The sequence below is a fragment of the Equus przewalskii genome, chromosome 8 (genome assembly GCF_037783145.1).
Source record: "Equus przewalskii isolate Varuska chromosome 8, EquPr2, whole genome shotgun sequence".
NCBI lineage: Eukaryota > Metazoa > Chordata > Mammalia > Perissodactyla > Equidae > Equus > Equus przewalskii.
The window spans coordinates 21927028-21951481 of NC_091838.1; the positions used below are offsets into that span (position 1 = coordinate 21927028).

Sequence of the window (24454 nt, forward strand, 5' to 3'; positions counted from 1 at the left end):
AGTCACTGCCATTGGGGAAGGGAGAGGAGAGTCCCCTTACCTTCTTCCACTTCCTCTGGGGGGTCCAACACCTCCACCTTCAGATGTATAGCTACATGGGTCTCTCAGATGCCTTTTATGTTGTGTAAATTTCCTCTGTTGGTATATGAATGTCCTTTTCACTGTATCTTAGAGAGCAGAGGCTAAGGAGAGAGCTCACTCTGCCATGATGCTGACATTACTCTTGGTTTGTCTACTTTTGATGTGCATCAGGTACATTGGGCAGAACCAGGGATGTCCCTGTGAAAACAGCCTGGCAAAAGCTTCAAAGGACTTGAGCACTGAAACTGTTTCATGTCAATTATAGCTCAAATATTAATTACTTGTGAAAGTATAATGTACATTCACAGATATTGACATGTATGGTATGTAATTGCTGTACCTGGTTACTCTAAGATTTGCCTACAGAAGATTTTTTAAAAAAATAAGTCTAGGGGCTGGCCTGGTGGTGCAGTGGTTAAGTTCGCATGTTCTGCTTCTCAGTGGCCCAGGGTTTGCTGGTTTGGGTCCCGGGTACGGACATGGAACTGCTTGGCAAAAGTCATCCTGTGGTAGGCGTCCCATGTATAAAGTAGAGGAAGATGGGTCTGGATGTTAGCTTAGGGCCAGTCTTCCTCAGCAAAAAGAGGAGGATTGGCAGTAGTTAGCTCAGGGCTAATGTTCCTCAAAAAAAAAAATAAATAAATAAGTCTACATTTCATTTGTAATCTATGAATTTTAAACACCTATAGTTTACTTAGTTAATTACCAGGCCCATTCAACACATCTGGCTTCTCTGTCTTTGTTTTAAATAATAATTATTTGATTACAATTTTATGCCTTTTATGCTAATTAGGATTTTGAGACCATAAAATTGTGCTACCTTTGTGCTTCATGCCAGTACTAATGTGTTATATTTATAGTTTGGTGTATTCATAATTCATGCACGCATATGCATGTATGCACACATTTTACTTCATTTGCACAGTAGAAACTTTTCTTTTCAATCTGTTTTTTGCTAAGTTTACCACCTGGAAAGAATAGCCTTGCTTATTTTGCACTTTTGGTAGGAAATATTCCTTGTCTGAGAAAAAATAGATGTTCATTTTAACATAATAGGATTCTGAAAAAAAAAAAAGGAAAGGCCATATAATCCTTTTAGTTGTTCCCTTTTTGAAGAGTAGCTGGATAAAGAGAACAATATTGGTATTTTTGACCTATGGATGTGGCTGCTAGTGTGGTTTAAAACCCTCTGCAAAAGAAGACTGTTTTTCTTAATTGCTTCCTTAGCTAAAATAATTGTGAAGGCTGGAAAGATGTCTGATTAATTGCAAAGTTGGATGTGGTTAAAACCTCTCTGGCAGGTTCTTATCTATCATTATCAATCTCAAGTCACAGAGTAACCATCTTGGATGGCTTGCAGAAGGCAACTTATTGGGATCTGGAAGTTTCAGAGACGTGGACTCAAATGCAACCTCTGGGTGCATTTTCATCGCAGCTATGAGATGTGTTTGCCCATTTTTATTGCCTAACTCTTCATTAGGGTCTTTAGGCTTGCATACAAGTCTACTTGCAGGAGGCAGTGCTAATTCCCTCTGCTGTGAGGGAAGAGCTAGTGCGAGAATAAAAGCCCACATCTACCCGCTGTAGCAGTATTCATTTTGAGAATATTATGTCTCTTCATATGTCCATGGATCCCTTGATATGACAGTAAGCAATTGTACCAAATTTGGAGATGCGTCATACCAACATTAGCTCTATGTCCTTCATCTAAACAAGATTATCACTAGTCAGATATTCCCTGAGTGTGTAAAGTCCAATGACCACAAAGGAATTACTTAAATAATAAACATTGTTTTATTTGATTACTATTGAATTATTTTGGGAGGAATGATAATGAAGGTCATTTCCTTCTTTTTAACTCTATGGTGGTGTCATGGAACTATCTTTTCTAGTGTTGTTAGGAGCTCAGGACACTTCCAAACCATTAATTAATTCACATTAGAAAGTGAATGATTTCATTCTTACTATCAATGATTAGTCCCTAATAATTTTAACCTCCCTAAATGAAGCAAAGAGCACATTTAGCTCTTCCTTAATTAAAGCTGAATTTGAAGTTTTACAAACAATGTTTGACTTCTTCTCAATTAGGACATCATGAAAGACATATCAATTTCTGGCTGTTCACATTATAGGCAGCAGCTACTCTTAAATCAAAACATCGAACTTTTCCAAAAGCACACTTACCTATACGTTCCATAATCACCTAGATGAATACACTTACTATTACCCAAAGTAGAAAAATTCCTCCCTTTTACAGATCTGCCTTTAGCCACCAAACAACCTTCCCACTGTGAACTAGAATTACTTCTGTGGGGAGACTTGCCAGGTGGAATCTTCAAGGGGTGTTGGGTTGGTTATTGTGGCAACATCTTTTGCAGTGTCTGAAGCAACAACAGTATGAAGCCACAGGTGCCTCTCTATGCTCTGCCCTATTTCCCCTTTGTCTAAACACAACAAGGCTTAAAACAGTGTAGGTTTCCTCCTTATGAATATAATAATCTCACTATACACAAAAATCATTATAAATTAAAAATCTCCTTAGGTCACAAGGTCTCTGAGAATGAATGCATAAATTTTTCCTTGCTCATCTCTTTAATATAAAGGCCGTTTACAGTCATTGTTCTCTATTCATCACAGAGTAAAATATTTCCTATTTTCTTAATTAGCTCTCTATAAAATATAATCTATATCGATCAAAATAAACTGGTGCATGCAGAACAAAGGTTTTCAGAACTACTTTAATTCAGAGCCATTACGTAGAAAGTGACTCACACAGTCTGATATAGTTTTCCTATCACTGATGCTTTGAGCATCTTGTCAAGGAATGATGAGGCCTGCTGGCATCTTGTTTGTTATTTGAGGATAAGTGTTGTGCCTACGGAGCTCTGTGCATACTGAAAGACTTGGTGCAGGAGCCAAGGTTTGGGAAGTGAAGCATGGTCCAGTCAGTAACCAGAATATGCCCTCACAGTCCCTGAGGCTGGAAAAGCTCATTAATCTTCAGTCCAACCTTTTTTCTCTGAGTCTGGGAAAGAGATATACAGCTTTCGAGGAAGTCTAGCACTTTAAAAATTAATTTGGTGGCTTTCCAGAAATAGATCAGACAGGAGAAGATTTTTTTCTCTTTACTGTCATTCCTTAAAGACCCATTTCCTCAGTGAAGGGCAATGTTTCCAAGGGTCACGTTTGGCTGAGAAAGAAGAAGCTGTAGCCCTCAAAGGCAGGAGTGGCAACACAGACCTGGTAAGGGAGACTGAAAAGGCAGTTTGCCTGGTATTCTAATCACAGTCTCAACGTTAAGGAAAAAACTCTCAATTTGGATAGTGGGCTATTGGCTGAATTTTTTTTTTTTTTTTACCTTTAATCAAAGGAGAATTGAACTAATAGAACAGGCACTTGCACACTCTCTATATCTTTAAGGAGTTTAATTTTCATGGACTTGTTTAACATTCTCTAATTTTAGGTCATGTGCCAAGTAGTAGCACCAAAATACTTTAGGCCAGTTACATAAAATTTAACTTTCAATTTAAAAATCCAGGTAGTTCCCTTAAACTTTAAAATTGAGGCAGTCTTCAGCAAAGGATTATGCTATCTGGTATATCTGTCCCTATTTGGAGAAAGTTATATATTTAAATTTCCAGCTTCTAGATGTGACTCTGGTAAGGGATACATTACTCCACGACAGACTGGGCCATGAAGTAAGGTACTGGAATTGGAGAACATGTGTGACATAAATTCTGTGAGGGCGGAAATCTTCCCAATCATCCACTCCCCATGATCTCCCATTACATGAGAGACCAGTACATGCTATTACATGGTCCTCAGTCAAGATCCAGGAAGGGAAGGAGCAGATGCATCCTGGGTAAGGATGGACTGACAACATGTAACTGAGAAGTGCAGCTAAGTGAAATGCTGCTGAAAAGGTAGCAGCTACTTTTCCCAGTGGGCTAGGTAACTAACATGGGGAAGAACAATTTCCTTCCGCTTCTTAACTCCTTCCCTTTGTCTAGAATCTAAACAGTAGCTTCTCTCTGGGTCATCCAACGAATGGGACTAATTTGCAGTAGGAAGTGAGGTAACTTGATGGCTTCGGCCATCATTGGCTTTGGGGAATATTTTGTGGACAAAGAGGCTAGAAGGAAAAGGGGAGAGGGAATAAATGCTGCCATTGTCAGAGAAAGATCGAGTGCCTGGGCCTGCGAGAAAAAAAAATTTTATGGGAACATTCAGTCAATCTGGAATCCACAGGTTAGAGCCTTGCATTACATACAATTAATGAAAGACAGAATTCGAATTACAAGGTGAGAATCCCATGGAGAATTTTTGTAGCTATTTAATGATTTATGGTACTCTTTGGTTGTTTATTTTATTCATGACTATGAATACTACTCTCAAATTCAGATAGTTTGTAATCGAACGTACCACACACAATGCATATTTATTTACTAATGTTTAGAAATAAAGATGTTCCCATAATTTAACGTAAATGCATAAATGTGTTAGGGCCATGATCTCAGCATAAAATACCAAGAATTGTTATTAAAAGCATTCTGGACCATTTATATAATGATTCTCAATATTGAAAAAAGAAGGTTCTAATTCTGGGCCGTATAAATTACATCTTAGTTTCATACTCAATTTGGTCATGATTACACATAATATTAGGGCTTTGGTTTAGTGTTTGTGTGAGAATTGTGATAAGTTTTTGATAGGTCACTTCTTGTATCTGATTGAAATGTATGCAGAGGATTAGAGAGAATGTCAACCAACCGACGGCATTTGTGTTGGTGATGGTTGAAATTTACCTGTTAGGCAAAGCACAAGACAAATGAAGTATCTGTGGACATTTTGTGAGAGTCAACTGAGAACAAACCTAGATGCTCAGAGCTAAAAAACGAACAAGATCTCAGCCACCCGTAAGACAATGATTCATAGGACGAGCTGATCCGAGAACTTTACAAAGTTTCTCATTGTGGACAAAAGTCTTGAAGGCTAGTTCCAAAAGGATCTAACTAGGCTCCTAGTCAAAGCCAAGAGTTGCCAACAAACAGAATTAAAGAACTTTAGCAACAAGAACAGGATCCATTTTTAGTAGGCTAGTTGCTTCTGATGGTGCTTAGACTTTCAATGAAGTGATGCCAGATCCTCCCTGCCTTTCTTCCTCACTCATGCTTCCAGCTCTACCCTAATATTTACCTGGAAAGCAATCATAATATTCTGCTTTTTCTGGACTTATGAGGTGGGAGCGGCAGCAGCAGTGCCTACCCGATGACATTTGTCTGTGGTCTTTGTCCAGCCTTGGACATAGCCAGTCCAGAGTCAACAGTACACCGACTTTTTTCCACTAATGTGAGTCCAGCTTTGTCATGAGAGTACCCCATGAACTCAGCATCCTAGCCGCACAAAGAAGCAGAACCCCAGTCAATGGAGAAACTACCACTATTGGCATAAATTTGTGTCATTTTCTTGCTCTTTGGCCCTTTCCACATTGTAGTGTAATTTATCTTTTTATAGCCTGTCTTCCTCTGATTTTATGTTTCTCAAGAGTTGGCATGTAGTAGGTATGTAATAAATGCTCACTGAATGAATTACTGGTTCTTAAATAAAATAAATAGCATGAGCACTCTAAAATAAAGTGGTCAATTTCATATGTATTAAAGAGTTAAGCATAAAATATAAACTATAAAAGAATTAGAGAAAACAAACATGAAAACTTATCTTAGGGTAAGAGAGTACTATATAACCAAAAGCACCAAAGGAAGAAAACAAGGAAAATGGTGGAGAATAGACATGATAAATTTCCTTGAGATGACAGCTAATGAGAATTGGCATTGGAATCAAGAGTTGACTGCATCCAAGCTGTGTTATGCTAAGCTACTTTGAAAACTGGTTTTGCCATAATTAGATATTTCAACCACATGTTAAAAGGAATGATATTCATGTAATAACACTGTTTACACAGATAAATCGGTTTAATGAAATAAGGAAAATGCTACATGAAATAAACAAGATGCATTAAAATGTCTTTTAAAAACCTATCAACGAATAATTGGTTTGACAGTATTTTTCAGAGTTTAGTCAATTAACTTGGTGTCATTTCAGTGTGATCCCAGAATTAAAGTACTAGGGAATTACTTGGTTGTAAAATACTGACGGTTTTACCACTCCACAAGTATATAGCAAGAAATGGTCCTTCTATTTACTACAGCCTTTTCTGCTGAGATTGGTTTCCAAGTAGTCTGCCATACTAACCAAGAAAATCCACGATTGTAGGTTAAGGAGCCTAAGAGATAATCGAGAAAAAATCACATTCTGGAAAAGCCATAAACTTTATTCTTATACCTGTAATTTCGCCATCTGATTCACCATCACAAAGACTTTGGGGGGTAAATTATTGTTTGTCTAGTAAATTTAAAAGGTTTTGAAATTCTATTTACAAAGCCTATTTTCTATACCCATAAAGAAACTCATGTTTATTATAAAGTAACAAAAATAAATACTTTTTAACTAAGAATCAATCTGTGTATATAAATATTGGACATATAATTAGTCTGATCAACTTAGAATTCAAAATTAGCACTTGATCAAATTAGCTGCATAATGATTATTATTTGGTATGGTAGAGATACAATTATAATTACAATAAAGCATAAAACACACAACTTTGTTGTTTTTTAATAGACTTTTGTATTATGTGTCAATTTTATTAGGCAGAAATCATCACTAATTGACACAGCAAAGAGTAAAGCATAGGCAGACATTAAAAAAATCACCTTTCAAATTTGAGAAGCTTAATGTATTATAGGGAATATTTCAATGCTTCTAGTGAAATATTTCCAAAATATAATAAAAGACTTTAGCTAGAAAATGAATGTTCTTTCTATACGTAAGTGTGACCATTTAGTAATACAAGCCACAGGATGACTGCCTGAATTGCGGCCTCTTCACGTTTCACGTTCTGAGTATGAAACTATTTTCAGCTGTAGTCCAACGCCATTTGCAGTAAAATTCAGTGCTACCTCTTGATCAAGTGTCCTTTTGCTATAGCAATTTTTAAGGTAGCATTGAAACTATGATAATTTAACTGTGGGTGTAGCCTCCGTGATAATTGTGTATATCAGACACCGCTTCAGTAGCAGGTGTTAATTTCTGGGTAAATTTTGGTTGGGCTTCTTGAGAGATGATTCCTAACAGCCGCTGTTCTCTAAGTTTTTTCTGAGATTTCCAGCTTACAGGCCAAAGGGAGCAGCTCCCCAAGTGTCTATTAGGGTTCTGATGCCAGCTCTTTAGAATGATATTAATCTCTGTGCCACAGATTCATGTATTTTTTAATCTACTTCAAGAACAGAAAGGATATAATGGCCCATTAGGAAACATTAAATCCTGATCATTTCGTTAATGTTCTCGCTAATATGTGTTCTATAAAGTTGCTCACTTTTATAACTAAGAGTCTCGTGTCATGGGTTAATGAGCCACATAGCTTCTAATGTTGCACATCTGCCGTTAATCCATTCTCGGGAAAGGACTAATCTATCGCCCTAGGAGATGGATCAGAAGTCCTGTAGGGGTAAATTAACCCCCATCCTTTATTGCTGTCTTACAGATTTACAGAGCATTTTCACATACTATCATATTTGATTCCTGAAACTATTCTCTAAAGTCAGGAGGATGTGTATTATTAATCTCATTTGCTCGACAGGCCTGGCAGGGAAGCACATCATCTTCTGTATCATTGACCAAAATGAGCTGTGGGATGGGATCTCCTCTTATTGGGAAGGTCATTAGCTGACTGTGCAGTGAGGGAGGATGAGGACCAACATACAGTCCCGTCAAAACAATCGTAGGAAACCTAGTCCCAATTTTTGGATGAGGCGTCAGTGTTTCAACCAAACAGCAGCACCATGGCAGAGGAAGCAGGCAAACTCAGGCTGCTAACTTGCTCCTGGGCTTTCCCGTTACGCCTTATGTCATATTCTTTGGGTGCACCAATGTGACCAGCTTCTAGATCAGGGTCACGGTAGACGAGAAAGGTTGTTGGGCCTGTTCCATTATGCCCCATCCCTGCGTGGCCCTGTGCCTCAGGGGAGATGACTCTGCCCTCAGCTCCGGGGGGTCCTGCCTGTTGGTCTAAGGGTAAACTTGCTATCCTATCTGGTCACTGTTTCAGGAAAGGGTCTGAAACCCAACTCCTGCAAAACAGATATGTGAGAAAATCTACTGCAAGGACTAAAAATTTCCATACCTAAGACAATGCCATAATTTCTTTTTCTGGACACTGTGACGACAGCATAACAAGAAAAACAACAATAGCTAACACATGTGTAGCACTTACCATGTAGCACCAGCCACAGTTCCTGGCACCTTATGGACTTTAACTGACTTAATCCTTGCCACAACCCCTAGGTAGATGCTCTCATCCTTCTGACCTTGTAGGTGAGGAAACAGGGACCACTATATGCAGCCTGGAACTGCTGTAACCTTCCTGCCTCCAGTCCTAAATCAACACTGCGAGGTTGTCATTCTCAGTGACGTTTGAATATACTTGGGATCCACGACTTTAAATAACTTGCTTTAGTTGATAGCCAGTAAGGAGTAGGTTTGATTTTGGAAGCCAGACTGACATGGCAAAACAGAGACATGGTAGTAACCTGGGTCCTTGATGACGTCACCACATCAACCAACCTTGAAAGCTGCTTTACCTCTAAGCTTTGGGATGTGAGATGCTAAATGGCCTTAACGTCTGTGGCACTTTGAGTGAGGGTTTCTGTTCCTTGCAGCATAATAAAGTTTCCCAAGTGATGCAAGAGTCATGTTTTAGCACCAACTATGGATACAGCTGCTTGGGTTTGAGTTTTGGCCTCACGATTTTTCCCTCTGAGGGAAAGTGTCCCTTCCCTTTCTTATTTCTAAAATGGGAATGGTAATGGCACCTACTTCACATGTGTGGTGAGGATCAGATGACATAATGCACACAAAGTACTTAAAACAGTGCTCCAGGTAGAGGTGACATTCACTAACATTTAGTGAATATTAGTGATTATTTTATTATTTTAATTATCATTATTATTTTTTTATTAAGCCTTGGTCTTTTTCTAATCTGTAAAATGTGAATAACAATAAACTTATAGGGCTGTTATGATTAAATGAAACAACCCATATAAAGTGTTTAGCAGAATATCTGGCAACAGGAAATATTCAATAGATATTTGGTATGTACTTTCCAATTAATTTTTTATTTTAATCAAAATAATCTACATATGATGTAAAGGTAGAATAAACGCCAAAAACTTATAACCAAAAAAAGCCGTCCTTTCTATTTTGAGTTAAATCTGTCTTAACATGTCATTTTTCTTTAAAAAAATCACATACATTAAAAAATAATGCTGTCATCTTTTACGTAAAGATTTACTCCTTCAATAAACCAGTCTGAATACAAACTTCATACTTCTTTTTTTATAAATGAAAACCAATTACAGTCTGTGCAAACTGTTACATAAGAAATGTCATACTATTGCACAAGCAATTGGTCTATTTCTAAATGACAAATGGAGACACGTCTGGCAAATTATATTGCTTGCTGATCCATAAACTTGTATAGATCAAATATGCAAGTACAAAAATTAAATATCTAATACCATATCCCTAAGGAAATATTATACTATCTGGATAAACTGAAATCTTGATCTATCAATATCTAGTGGTTGAAGTATAATTCTGGTTGAAAGAAATATTAATAATAGAAACCTGATTCTACACAAATTCCAAATACATTACAATTAGTTCTAGCCCTCTCAGAACCTGCTGAAGCTTTCCACAGAAGCAATAAACTACAATTTCATTTGCATTACTAAATTTATTAGTTGAATGAGGGATTCTATATTTCAAAGTTGTAGTTAGTGACACACATAAACCATTGAAATGTTTACTTCCATCTGTTCTTGATTTGGGAGCTAACAAATATTAACCTACAAAAATTCATTTAGAGGACATTCCTACTGAGTGATGTCCAATTTATAATAGACATGCTGTGTAACAAAATGCAAACACTAATCTCAGTGATTATTAGTGACATTGTGGCTCCTCAATAAATATTTGTTTAATAGATAAGAATACAAGAATAGATAAAGTGCCCATTCAAAGTATTGCTAACTTTTTCCAATATAGACTTTTTGCTTATCGAGCGATCTATATGTTGCATTATTGGAAGGGAGAAGAAATATCAAAAAATTTTTGTTTTTAATTTGTCAACTACATAAATCCGTAGCATGTCAAAATACTGTAGTACTATGTTTTGGATGTATTAAAAGGATTCATCTATCCAGTTCTACACGTAGCAGTTTAATGTCTACTATGTGCAAGACATTATTAAATGCTATGAGAGAGTCAAAAATGGAAACTATACCATCTTGGTCTCATTAAGATAGGGCACTAAAAAACACTTTATAAAAACTACAGTAAAGGCATATATTGTAAAGACCTAATCCACAAGGATGGAGAAATCTGAGAGGAGGCAAAGGACACACGATTTTCGAAGGTGGAAGCAAACTAATGAGCAGGAACTGATGGCAGTAGGGAAGATAGGGACAGACCTAAGTTACACTTGTAGAATCACAAAAAAGCATCAGTTACTTCTGGAAAGGAGGTGAAGAGGGGTGATTCTGAAATCAGGCAACTTGGATAGAATCTGTCTGAGAATGAGTTAGACTTCTGATGTCTTTTGCTCCTCACTACTGTGTGCCCCTTCTCCCCCAAAAGTCTGGAGATGCATTCATTAGAGAAGGAAAACAGAGGATCTTGAGCTGGCAAATGCGATGCTCACTTGAGGGTGTATGTACCACTCTGACAATGTGGGGTTTAAGGATCAGATGCATACCAAATGATGATGCAAAGACCCCCAGCCTCTGCCCCTAATTGGTTCTCAGGATGCTGGCTCTCAGATCCCTTCCCTCCAGATAGAAATTGAAAGATTCTTTTCTGGGGAATTTGATCTACTTAAAAGCAGAAAAGACAAAGACGCTGACACTTGGACTTCCCCCAGCAAATGGTCCACACAAATCAATTCAGTGTAGCTCAGAGCTGAGAAGCCGCATGACGCGCTCAGCAGGGCCAATCAGGTTCTAAAGCCCTCACTCATTATCATGCACAGAAAGCCACGGATAAGAGAATTCTGAGGAAGACTTTCAAAGATAAAGACCCAATTTAACAAACAGAAAAAACAAAAAAGTAAAGTAACTTAGAGGAAAGAGATTATGCAGGGAAAAAACAAAAACAAAACCAAAGTATTAGTAACATGCACAAAGCAAAAATAAGATGCCATTAATGCAGAAGACTCAAATAACAAAATAAGAGCATTTGGAATCAGAAGCATAATGGCACGTGAAAATTCAGTAGAAGAATTGGAAGATATTTAGTAAATCTCACCAAAAGTAGAGTAAAAGGACAAAGAAATGGAAAATAGAGAAAAGACAAGAAACTTAGAAGACTAATCCAAAATACTCAATCAACATTTGAATGATAGAAATTCCCATTAGAAAGTGGAGGATGCGGAACATCGAAGAGAGAAAATTATCAACAAATAATTTAAGAACATTTACCAAAAATATGTCATAAACTTCCAGAAAGAGAGGGCCTGTTAAATGTCCAGCATGAAGTGCCTTGTTTGTAAAGAGCCTCACGTTTCCCAGAACTCATCCATTGCTAGGTCTCATGATGCCGTAAGGGCTCTCAGAATCTCTCAAGCCAACCATGAGTTAATGCTCTCAGCTCCTTGAAATATGAAAGACTAAACTCTGGAACTCTGGATGATCATTTAATTGTAAAATAATACACCAGTATAAGAAAAATCCCTGGACAGTATGATATTATTTAATAAGCATGTTAAAAATAAACAAGAAGGGAATTTGCCCATAATGTCATATTTATGCAACTTTTTAGAACATTCATCTTCCATATAAAAATATGATGTCCCTTCTGGGCTATTAACTTCTACCACAAAGGTGTTTCATGGTTCCCAACTGTGCCAGGTGTTGCTAATAAAAAATAGATGGTTCTTAAAGCCTTTCATTCCATTTGACCAAACCATTGTTCTCAGCAACAAATGAGCCATACAAGTTCTCTAGAACTTTCAGACCCTTTAACTTTGAATTCAGAATAAAACCTTTCCTAAACAAAGTATTAAAAAAAACCAGCAGCAAGGATAATCAGCTAAACTTCCTAGATTCTTCTCATTCATCATCTATTCATTTTCACTCAACAATATTTAATTAATCCCTACTTTTGGAAGTAATGCTCCAGCTGCTAAGACTATACAGAAACAAATGAGAATTCTTGATCAAGATGGTGATTTGAACAAAAATATATACTTCAGCCCCCTCCTCAAACATCATTGAAATATCAGTAAGAATGTTAAGAAACGTGCTAGGTGTGCAAGGATGAAGCCAGCCTTTACCTTCTAGGTGGCAGCCTAGAAGACTTTTCTGGGATATCTGATCAACTGGAGAACCAGGCCAAATCTATCCCCATAAGATGAAGGAGATAGCCAAGAAGATGCCCAGCATGTGTTAAGTTTTTAAGCAATGTCTTCTCTACCTTCTAAATATGAGACTACAACAAAGGATTATTTGACATTTGAATAAAGCCACTAAGATTGGGGACAGAGACCACAGCAAACAGGGAAAAACAAATGATGCACTTGGAAGAAAGATTCGCCCTAATGGCAAAGACAGATTTCTTTCTCCAGAAAAAACATTATCACTCATACCCACAGAAGGCAGAGAGAATATTTTAACCATGAAGTAACATTAAGATATTGTAAAAAGGGAAAATTTAGAGGAAAAAATTATCTTTTGGGTATTGAAATATTCAGGGATAAACAAAAAGCTTATTTAGAAATGTTAGAAAATAAAGAAATCCTCCAGAGAAACTCCAAAGAAATTTAAAAAGTTGTTCAGGAAAGGAAAAACGTCTGTATTTTACCACATCTCATCTGTGAACACCATTTTTACAGTCATAATAAAATAAACATTGAATAATAAAAATAATAAAGTAGGATAAAACAAAATATAATAAAATTCACCTTGCTAATTTGCTAGAGTAGGTGTAAAAGCCTATATTTAATGATTCTCCTGCTGAAATGGTCTGTTGATCTTAAAAGTCCAAATTAGAAAATGATATTGTTAAAAATAAAATACTTGCTTCAGAGACTACCTAGTGAAAGATGACCAAAACGGTGGATATAATGAGATTAAGTAATTGTATGACTTACTTAACTGTGGTTTTAGGTAATATATTTTTAATAAATTAAAGTAATGAATGTATGTACTGCTTGCAAGGTAGAAGCAATTAAATTTAGTAGCTCTATCATGGAACAATACCCCCGTTCCCCAGGCCCCGAAAATAATGAGTTCCTTTGGAATATATTATCCTAATGCTTCTCATTCCCATGATGCTACAGAATGAAAGGAATGAAATATTGGTGCAAATGGAGGCAATCATTAATGCTGACAATTTGATTCAGTGCAGCATAATTCCCTGTGATTTTTATTTTTAATTCTTCTTTTGTTATATGTCTTCATTGAAGTTTACATTGATATATTGTGGGGTCTTAATATTTCTTAAATTTGACTTAGGAGTCGACATGAAACAACTGTCAAAATTTCCCAGAACAAAATTCTGGGAACAAAATCTTAAATGTTGCTAAGTGGGTTCTACAACAGAACTATCTAAGAGACAAATTGAAAACCAAACTATCCAGAATTTTCAAAAATGGATCTGTGACTAATAATAGAACATCAGGGACAATTTACAAGAGTCATTAAAATCAAGTGCTAGTCTCCGACTTGTACATTGCAAAATGTAAACCATCTAGAAAACTCCAAAAGCCATATTTGGCTCAGTCATCAGTGTTCATTCTTGGTAATACAAATAAAATTACTATTAGTTTGATCAGAAAATAAATTTCCCAGGGATTTTATCTTTCTATAAACACTATCTGCATAAGAATCTAACTTTCAAGATCGTGATAAACAAACATTTGCTCCCAAAATGTCCACAGTTTCCATATTAAAATATTTTCCCAATGCTTTTGACATTCCCCCATTTTTCGGAAACATCGTAATTGTATGCTCTCCTGTCTTAAACTGAAGGATTTCTGAGTGGAATGATACCAATAATATTGGTTTAGAAGTTGTATTTTTATGTCAAATATATTACACAGCTGATATATTCAAATTCTAAAATGAGCTAATGCAACCATGGCAGAAGTGAAAATTGCATAGTTTCGTTTGATATTCTACAGTCACTCAAATTTCAACATTCTTTGGTTGCAGATCTGCAAGTGCAAAGGCACTGTGGGGACTACCCAGAGGAGTGAGGTATGGCCACTGACCTGAAGATGCTCATAATCTAGACATGAAGACAAGCACGTAAAGAACTAGATCATCAAACAAAGAAGAGTGGAAAGGGCTCTATAACACGCACACAAGCATACATGGCCGCTGTTAGCCCAGAGGGTGCATGAGTGGAATTTGAAGAGATAGATGCATCTGTGGATGGTCGCAGCTCAGTGCATGCTGTGCACATATGGGCACGGAGGGACTCTTGCATTCAGCCCTGTAAATTAGTGCTTTGGAACTGCAACAGACATATCAGCTCCAACAGGCATCCACAAGGAGGCTTCCAGGAAGAAGTGGCATTTGGATTTGGAAGAATGTGCAGCATCTCAGTTAGGGGAGAAGCCTGGGAAGGGTAGTCTGTTTCCCACTCTGGTCCATCTCTAAAAGATGGAAACAGGGCTCCAGAGACTCATTTTGAAGAAAGTTAATTTGAATAGCCAAGACGATTGTACCCTTCACATCATTTTCCCATGTAGAACCTTGCTGCACATGACTGCCAGTTTAGAGTCTCCCATTTACTCAGTGCTGAAAATAAGATTTTACTTTTATTTCAACATAGACTGAGCACAGGAGTGATAGTGAATGACCCATCCGTGGGGAGTCTCACTTGATTCGCATTTAACTGCCCGCCAAGTTTTTCAGCTGTTTGTCCATTTGAAGGACCCCTTGTGTTTCCACAACCCATAAAACCTGTAATGACTAAATTTGAGATTTTTCTAATTGAGAGTTAGAAAGCGTGACTAAAGCATACGTGGCCACAGTAAACTGTTGGATACAGGCCGTGCATTTTTGACAAATGGCTGGTTGTGCGTAGTAAGAGGGGAACATCAGACGCTGCACTGATCTGAGACTCCATTGGTCTGCTGCCATGTTTTAAAATGCCCAGATGGCCGAATCTTAACATCTATTGCATTAGAGCGGCATTATGAATCAAACTGAGAGAAAGGATTCTGGGGCCAAAGTTGGTTATAGTACAGTGATAAAAAGCTTACAACCTAAGTAATACACGGGGATTAATAAAAGGTAAATCTGGCTGGATTTAATGCTGACCTTCAACAAAATAATTTGCTTTTCAGCAACCACAGATGGGTTTCTAGGATAAAAGGCAAGCTACGTATAACTTTACAGCTAAGATAAAGGGTCAAAATGCAAACATAATATTTAGAAATAATTTGTTTCTGGCCAAGAGCACCATGGAGCAGTTAGGGTCCATAAAGTAAACGGATGGAAGACAATGGTATAAAAATATAGTATTTTTCAGTTTGAGAAATATTGTCTGATGATGATTTATTTTGCCTGTAACAGGGGAAGTCTAGCATCTTCAAACTAAGTTGAAGAACAAATCAACAACACACAAAATGACAACAAAACAGTTAATTGATTATTGTTTAAAAAATGTGCTAAGATAAATTTCTTTTCTTTTTTAAAAAACTGGGTAACCATTAAAAAACTGTTTTTTTTTTTAAAATGTGCTTCAGATAAGGTATTTGAGCTTTTTATATAGAACTTGTTATTTTTGCATCTCCATTTTCTTTGCCAAAGGTGATGATTAATAGGTGATTCAAGGTTTAAATGATACATGTCTACCAAATTGACCATTCTGATTGAATTAGGGGATTGATGGGAAAAGAGATTATATTTCTGGGCGTCTGCACAGCATTTCATAGTTCATAAAACACTTCCACATTTGAGTGAAATTATCCTGAGGCAATCCTGGAAAATATTGTTTCTCCATTTTTTTGTTAAGGAAACTACAATGCAGAGTTGTAATAGCCTGACCCAAAGCCCTGGCCTGTAGGCTGTAGACCTGGGATCGGCTTGGCCTTCAGGCTCCTTGTCTAGTGCTCTCTTTCACCCTGTGCAGCTTCTCTAAATTATTAAGTAAATTCAAGTCAAAAAAGTTGCTTCAGAGATTCTTCTCCCCCCGCTGACCCGCCACACTCCTTGAAGTTGGCTGTTTCAGAACAGTAGAGAAGTAGCCTGCTTCTAAACTACCGAAAGTCATTCTGAATTTCAAAATCACCTCCAAGCAATTAAATAACCAAGCTTTTAAAAATATCCTGCTCTAAAAATATCAAGATTCTAAGTAATAATTCATTGGTTACCTATTTTTGCACTCTGCATAGTTGGATAACTTGGAATAGCATAAAATACTATAAATTTACCTTTCTGTGGTGTTCTACCACAAAGACCACAGTTCGTGGCCAACTATTCATAATTTCAGAAATTATGAATTGCTAATAACAGCCAAACAAGTTTAAAGATTTCCCTTTAACAACACCAAATGACAGGACAAGGATGAATAAAACATGGGAAAAGAAGGTTAGACTTTTGAAGATCTTAAGTTCAACTAACAGACCCCTCCTTCTCCCCTCTCTCCCTTCCAAATGTAGAAAAGTAGGTGGAAGAGAAGCAGATATTTAGAAGCATTTGCTATAAAGGGTTCTTAATTAGTCACAGCAGTAATCATTTAAGCAGAATTGCCACAATATCAAAAGTAGTTTATTTCATTAGCACTAATTCCATTTTGAAGGGCATTGCCAATTAAAGATGTTTTTAATTGGTCATCATTCATGGTTTAGTATAGATTCTCAATGTAATTGATTCAGAATTAAAGGTATAATTATAGAGAAACTAGCATTGTGCTTTATAATAACGCAGGATATCATACTAATTTTTTTGAACTTGTTTGACCTTTTTTAAACAGCTTTTGTGCAACTATATAAAATTAATTTTCTAATTTTCAAAAAGATAGGTAGCAGAATTATTCAAATTATTGCTGTGTATCTCGAAAAAGATTTTAGGATAAATTATTAAGACATGATGTACAAATAGCCCAAGGAAGTCGCAAAGAATGCAGCACGTGTCTAATGACAACAACATATCAGGATTTATTTCTTTTTCTTTTTTTTTCTTTTGAGGAAGGTTAGCCCTGAGCTAACTACTGCCAATCTTTCTCTTTTTGCTGAGGAAGACTGGCCCTGAGCTAACATCCATGCCCATCTTCCTCTACTTTATACGTGGGACGCCTACCACAGCTTGGCTTTTGCCAACTGGTGCCATGTCCGCACCCGGTATCTGAACTGGCTAACCCTGGGCCTCCGAGAAGTGGAACGTGGGAACTTAACCGCTGCACCACTGGGCCGGCCCCAGGATTTATTTCTATGAGAGGTTAGCAGATGGCGAATGCAGAGAAATAGTTGCTCAGGACTAGTTCTTAAACTGGCAAAATCTTAGGCAATATTCTTATTCTTCAGGTAGAAAAATATGAAATTTGAACAATTGATAGGTGGCTTACTAGCTACTTGCATCATGGTCCTTCACTGGTGCTGGTTAGTGAATTGATGTCAGTCACAAGGGAAGTTTCTGGGAGAGTGCTACAGAGTTCCATCTCTTCACCTGTCTGCTTCAGCATTCTTACAATTACTTATTTCTTAAATAGAGAAATAGAAGGCAGACTCCCCCCAATTGCAGTTGAAGTAAAGTTTATGATTAGGAAATATGCTGAATCAAAATTATCCTGACATGATGTAGCCATGGGCTGAAATCTACCAAATTGCTATTTAATTGGGAAAATATAAGGTCCTATACTTGGTTGTATACAGTAGGGAACATGTAGCCTAAGAGTTTTAGGAATTAAATTTGATAGGAACTCCATACGGGTCGTTAATATAGCCTCAAAAAAGAGCAAATGTGATGTTAGGCTGAATTAATAAAAGCAAAACATCTAGAAGTGAGAGGATGATCCTGCTCTGACCTGTGCTGTAGGGACCACAGCAGGGAGCACCCGGTTCTGGAGGTGGCTCTGCAAGAGGATATAGAAAAAGGGACTCAGACGATAGACGAACTTGAAATTCTATCAATTGTGAAGCAGTTTAGTGTTGACCCTGCTGCAGCTTAGACTAAGCACTTGAGGGGAGCAGGAAAATTCTCTTGAAACATTTTAAAGCCTGTTACTTAGAAGCGAGGTTTAAGAAAACTTTTTTTGCTCTAATGGGCACCATCACACTAAAATAATACCTCCTCTATTGACTCCATCTGTGAAAATTTGGGAACTCTTTTCACTATTTTTACATTGTCCATTCTATTTTCTTTTGGTTTCCCAGTTTGTATTGATTTACTTTGTTATTTTAGACCCAATTTATGATTAAATTATATTATTACATTATTTTGGGTGTTTGAGATGAATCAACGAACAAAAACAGACGAAGATCCTTGCTCTTAAGGACCATATATTCCAGCAGTTCGGAGGTGCTGGAGGTTGGGAGGAGGGAGAGACAAACATCAAAAAGTAAACATAATAAATAAGCAAATTATTATGCATGTTAGAAAGTAACAAATGGTATAAAAAAAGAAGAAAAGGAGGAGTAGAGTTCATTGGAGTTGGAGAAGGTTTGCAATTTTAAATATGAGGTGATGAGAATAGTCATTGAAAAAGTGACATCCGAGAAAAGACATGAAGAAAGGGAGGCAGAGAGCTAGGAGGATGACTCATAGAAGAGAATACCAGGCAAAGAAAACAGCATATGTAAAGGCCCTGAGGCAGGTGTGTTCCCAGCAGATGGACCACAATGAGGCCAGTGTGGCTGGAGCAGAGTGGGCAAGTAGTAGGACAGAGGATGAGGAAAGAGACATTATGCGGAGGTTGGGAGGGAATGTTGCTATAGATCATGTAGGGCCCTACAGGCTGCTCTAAGGCCTTGGCTCTTACTCCAAGTCCAGTGGGGAGCCATGCAGAGTATTGAGTGGAGGGCCGACATGGTCTGACTTACGTTTTAAAAAGATCACTCTGGCTACAGTTTTGAAAATTGACTCTAGAGGGGCAAGAATGAAGAGATTCAGGTCAAGTTTCTTCCATTTATTCCCCAGTAAAGTAAAAAGGAAGGAATTTAACAGAGTCGTTTTGCATTTATTACACACTTTTTTTTGAGTTTACTAGGAAAAATTGTACCAGAACATATCACGGAGAAATCACTGAATTATAAGAGTAGAAAAAACCTTGAGGAATAATCTATTCCACCTTGCCTCAATCAGATATATCCCAATAGATAATTTCAGACATATATGAATCTGCTTTATGTTAGAACACTTCTAGTAAAAGCAATTTCACTTCTCCTTATAATCCACACTCCAAAGCTTCAGAGATGTCTCTTTTGGAAATTTCTTCCTTATGTCAAATTAGAATTTTTCATTCTGTGAATTACAATTTATTATTCTTTTTTCTCTCTCTTTTTTTTTTTTTTACAAAAAAAAAACCCCTGAAACTTGGAATAAACAGTATCAAATGTAGAATCAAAAATCCAGATTTCTGATCACATAAGACTCTAGTTACAGCGGCATGCCATGTAACATTTGTCAGATCACTTCATCTCCAGGTATAAATTAAGTAACAGATGTAGCCTTCCTTTAGCTCCTAGGAAGAAATGAGCTCTATAAGTCCAAGATATAATTAGAATCATTGTTGGTATTATTCTCTCCTCATTAGAAATGAAGAATTAATTCAATCCCTTACTAGGATTTTAATTCAGCAAGATGGTGTATGTTGCCTATAGATATGAAATCTTCAGGGAACATTAAGTCATTAATTCTGAGTCAGGGGGAGAAACACTCTGAATTCACCAAAAGCTTTTAATCCAGATTTAGATCCATTCTTACTCCATTACAATGAGTGACCTTTAAGGAAAAAATCCTGACAGTAATTTAAAAGAAGTTCAACAGAACAGTTCATTATAGCTAACATAGATTCCCTATACTTTAGATGTTATATAAATCAGAGTGATGGATATATGCAGATATATATATATATATATATATCTTTTAAAAAATATTTCTTTCATCTAGAACTATTCTTCTTAAACTGCTGGGAAATATGCTGCTTGATTTTTACAAATATCATGTGGTCTCCAATGTCATAGAAAAGAAAGTCAGAAACTATAGTGTTGACCATGACTAAGTGTTCTTAGGGTCATGCAGTCAGCAATTCCTGAGCCCCCATTTTCCCCTGAGTTCTGCTTTAAAAGCTGGGGATAGTACAAAAAAGCCACATGCCGGCCATAGCTAGCACTGTGCACAGCACAGAGTCCATGTTGACCATATCCAAATGAAGCTCTTTAGCTTCCCTCCTGCATTCCCAAGGCTTCTTATTAAAATCATTCATTCTTAGCTCCACATTCAACCTTGGATTTATTGTCAATTACTCCTTCTGCCCTTTCAAGCCCTTACCGAGTACTGTGGATCCCGTTTTCAAAGATGCCCAATATTCTTCTTTGCTCCGTGTCCAGTGACAATTTCCTGCTTCACCTTATTATTATTATCACCAACCTGGACCATCTCAACAGCCTCCTATATGGTCCCTTGCATATGGCTTCTTCTCTAATTCATTCTCCATGCTGCTCCTGTACTTATTTTCCTAAAGCTGTGCTCTTATTACTTGTTCATCAAGTGTCACTGGACCATCACCAGATGCCATGTACTGTGTTAGGGGCTGGTGATGTGAAGGTAAATATGACTTGCTCCTTTCACTGGTGGAAAAAACAATTAAGTTTGGCAGAGAGACATGTAATTAAATAATTATAATACAGTATGATTAGTGAAACATTATGTGCGTTTACAAAGTGCCATGGCAATAGGAGGAAAGGGTCAAGGCTGCCTAAAGTGAGAGGGATTAGAGAGTCTTCAGACTGGAGAAGGTGATAGTAAATCTGTGTATTGAGGGATAGGTGGGTTTGCACCAGGAAGACACTAGGGAAATGCGAATTCCAGACAGAGAGAACAATTTTGCAGGGCCGTGTAGATATGAAATATAGTGAATTTGAAGATCTCCAGTCTTTCACCATTGCTAGAGAATAAGATGTGAGTTAAGAAAGGCAGGAGAATTACCAACAGAGTCTGGGCAGGGACCTCTCTGGGTGGGTTTTGTGTGGCAGAGATGTAATTTGGACTTTATTCCATATTTCATAGATAATGTAAGTGATGGGGTAATATTTGGTTTTAAGAAGATAACTTTGGAAATTGTTCTGCTCATCTACTGGATGGGCCAGGAACTGGCAGCAAGGAGACCAGTGCGTCTGTTGCAGGCGTACAGGGAAAAGATGATTAGGGCAGTCCAGGTCAGGGAAGCAATGACAAGGGGTTAGAGAACAAAGGCCCCATTCTAGAGTCTATGACATGTACAGTTTTTACTGGAATTGGGGAGCTATTCTGTCTCTTCATTTGTCTGGTCAAGATTCTGAATCCAATCTCTTCCAATTAATGCAACTTGTTTCCTCTTTTGTTTTCTAGAATTGGTCAGATATAGCCCAAGTCATTGTGTATTTCAATGTACAGTAAACGACATGTGCTCTTTTCCTAGAGTATATTGGTCTCCTGTTTCCTTTAGGCTCACAATTTTTAAATTGGTTTCTTCAGGGCCTTAAGATTAGTTAGAGGTACTTTAGGAGTCTTGCAGGAGATGCTTAGGTGGGATGGTTACAAGACCAAGGGGCAAAGTTCTCATACCTCTATCCTATACTTCAACAAAGTCAGCCCTGTTTTTGTTTTATGTGTGTACTTCCACACAAGATTTTCTTTGAAGAAAGCTGGTTAAACAACTTTTGCTTGAGGATAGTGGGTAGGAGTTATGCAATTTTGGTTTTCATTTAGTATTGACATAAAGGAATAACCCAATAAACTTTTTGCCAAGATGTAGAGAAACGCTGGGCTGAGCTTTTGCTGTGACCATGGAGAAATACTATATATATACCATATGACTGTAAGTCACATGAAGATGAGATTTCTGGGGCCAAGTGTATATAAAGGTCAAAAGTCACAGTGGAAAGCTTGCTCTTTCCAGTCTTTCCAGATAATGCACCTGCCTCGTGTAATAAGGTGCACATTCTTACATTGTAGGGAGAAGATTATGGAATGCTTCAAAGAGAGATAAGGTGTTTTAACTTAAACATCACTTGGTCAAGATACCATTATAACACCAAGAAAATCCTCTTCCAACCAAAATTAGGTGAAGAAATTATCTCTGTCCTTACTACATAACTTGAAGAACCCAAGGAACCACAGCCACAGCTAATAAATGGAGCATTATAGTACTGATAACGTTAGGAGATACAATTTACAGGGACTAAGACTAAACGTGAGAGGTGAGAGAGAGAGAAGGAGGATGTTCAGGTCTTTCCTGAACTTCTGGCTTGTGCATCTGAATGGATAATAGTGGTCCTTAACTGAAAGAGTACACAAGAGAATGAGAAGCATAGAAGGGAAGACAATAAGATTCACTGTGAGACAAGCTGAGTAGGAAATGAATGCGGAGTATCCAGGATACAGTTAGATAAAAGAGTCCAGAGTTCAGGAGATGGTCTGGGAGGGGTATACATCAGGGAGTCATCAATATGGCATTAGTGAAAATTAATTAAGTGGATGAAATTGCTGAAGAACAATATTTGAATGAGAAGAGAAGGGCAAGGATGGAATTTTGGGCGGTCCAAAATTAAGGGAGGACAGGGAAAGAGAGCTAGTAAATAAAACTGAAGAATAAACATTAGATATATAAGAATTAAATCAGGAAAAAGTGGTTATCACCAAATCCACAGGAGGAGAGAGTTTCAAGAATAAGGGAATGACAATCAGTGTTAAACTGCAAGCAAGCGATCCTCTGCAATAATTCTTTGTATCTTCAAATGATCATAGAACAAAGCTCTAATTCTTAGCATGGAATAGGGATCCCTCCCAAATGGCATTTCTAATGTTTTTCTCACAGACCCCCAGTGTTCTTCTGTGTTTGCAAACAAAAAATCTTTGGTCTAATAGAAATTCTCTTTGCCCTTTATGAAACATGTTTTGTGCTTTTTTCTTATTGTTCCTTATACCTGAAAGCATTCTGACATGTTATCTCTGCCATTTGGGCTCCTACTTATCTTCGAAGTTTGTTGTGGCTTGACTGCAAAAATTGCCCTGTGCCTCTTACAGTATGACTTTGAAGATCTTTCCATCAAGGATCCAGCTCTTTAATTTCTATTTCTCCAGTTCTTTAATCTGGGCTGGCTTCTGGACTTGCTCGGCCAACAGAATGAGCAAAGAACACGCTAGTTCAAACCCTAGGCTTCAAGCATCCTTGAGAGGTTTCTTTCTCTTTTGGAACCCTGTTATGAATTGAGAAAAAGCCCAGGATGGCCTTCTGGAAGATATCAGATCACCTGGAGAAGAGTCAAGTTCATTACAGGCCAGCTACCAGCAGTCCCAGAACACGTAAGAGAGCTCAGCTGAGATGCATTGAGCTGCATGTCTGACTCAGAGCTGATCACAGATGCATGAACATTTCTAACTGAGCCAGAAGATTTACTAGCTGGCCTTTAGAATCATGAACAATAACAATTGTTTATTATCTTAAGCCACCATATTTTAATGTGGATTGTCACACAGCAATTGCTATCTAATATGGTGGTCTTGCTCCTATCACATCAATTCCATGAACCCTGCCTTGATGAATCTTGCTAGGCAAACAAAACCAAAACCAAAAGCAAAGTAGTCTTTGCTTTCATAGGATGAGTGGCCTCAGATGAGGCAACAGAGGAAGACAGGACCCAGAACATGCAGTGCTTGACGGGCTATGGTGAGGATTTTAGAATTTAACATTCTCTCTCTCTTTTTTTTTTTTTGATGAAGATTAGTCCTGAGCTAACATCTGCTACCAATCCTCTTATTTTTGCTGAGTAAGATTGGCCCTAGTCTAACATCTGTGCCTGTCTTCCTCTAATTTATATGTGGGACGCCTGCCACAACATGGCTTGATAAGTGGTGTGTAGGTCTGTGCCTAGGATCCAAACCGGATGCCGAAGTGAAGTACACAAACTTAACTGCTATGCGACCAGGCTGGCCCCTTAACATTCTCAAATATCACAAATTTGCTTTTTTCCCCCTTGGATAAAATAAACAAGCTAATACAACAACAAAATCTTAAAATTATGTTTAAAGTTAAAAAGTTTTGAAAT

The 24454-nt window shown here is 37.4% G+C and overlaps 1 protein-coding gene across 3 annotated transcripts in view; it reads right to left on the minus strand.

Moving 5' to 3' along the window:
- The window catches only part of NKAIN3 (sodium/potassium transporting ATPase interacting 3), a 611399-nt gene that overhangs the window by 165431 nt on the left and 421514 nt on the right, over positions 1–24454 (minus strand). The window lies entirely within an intron of this gene.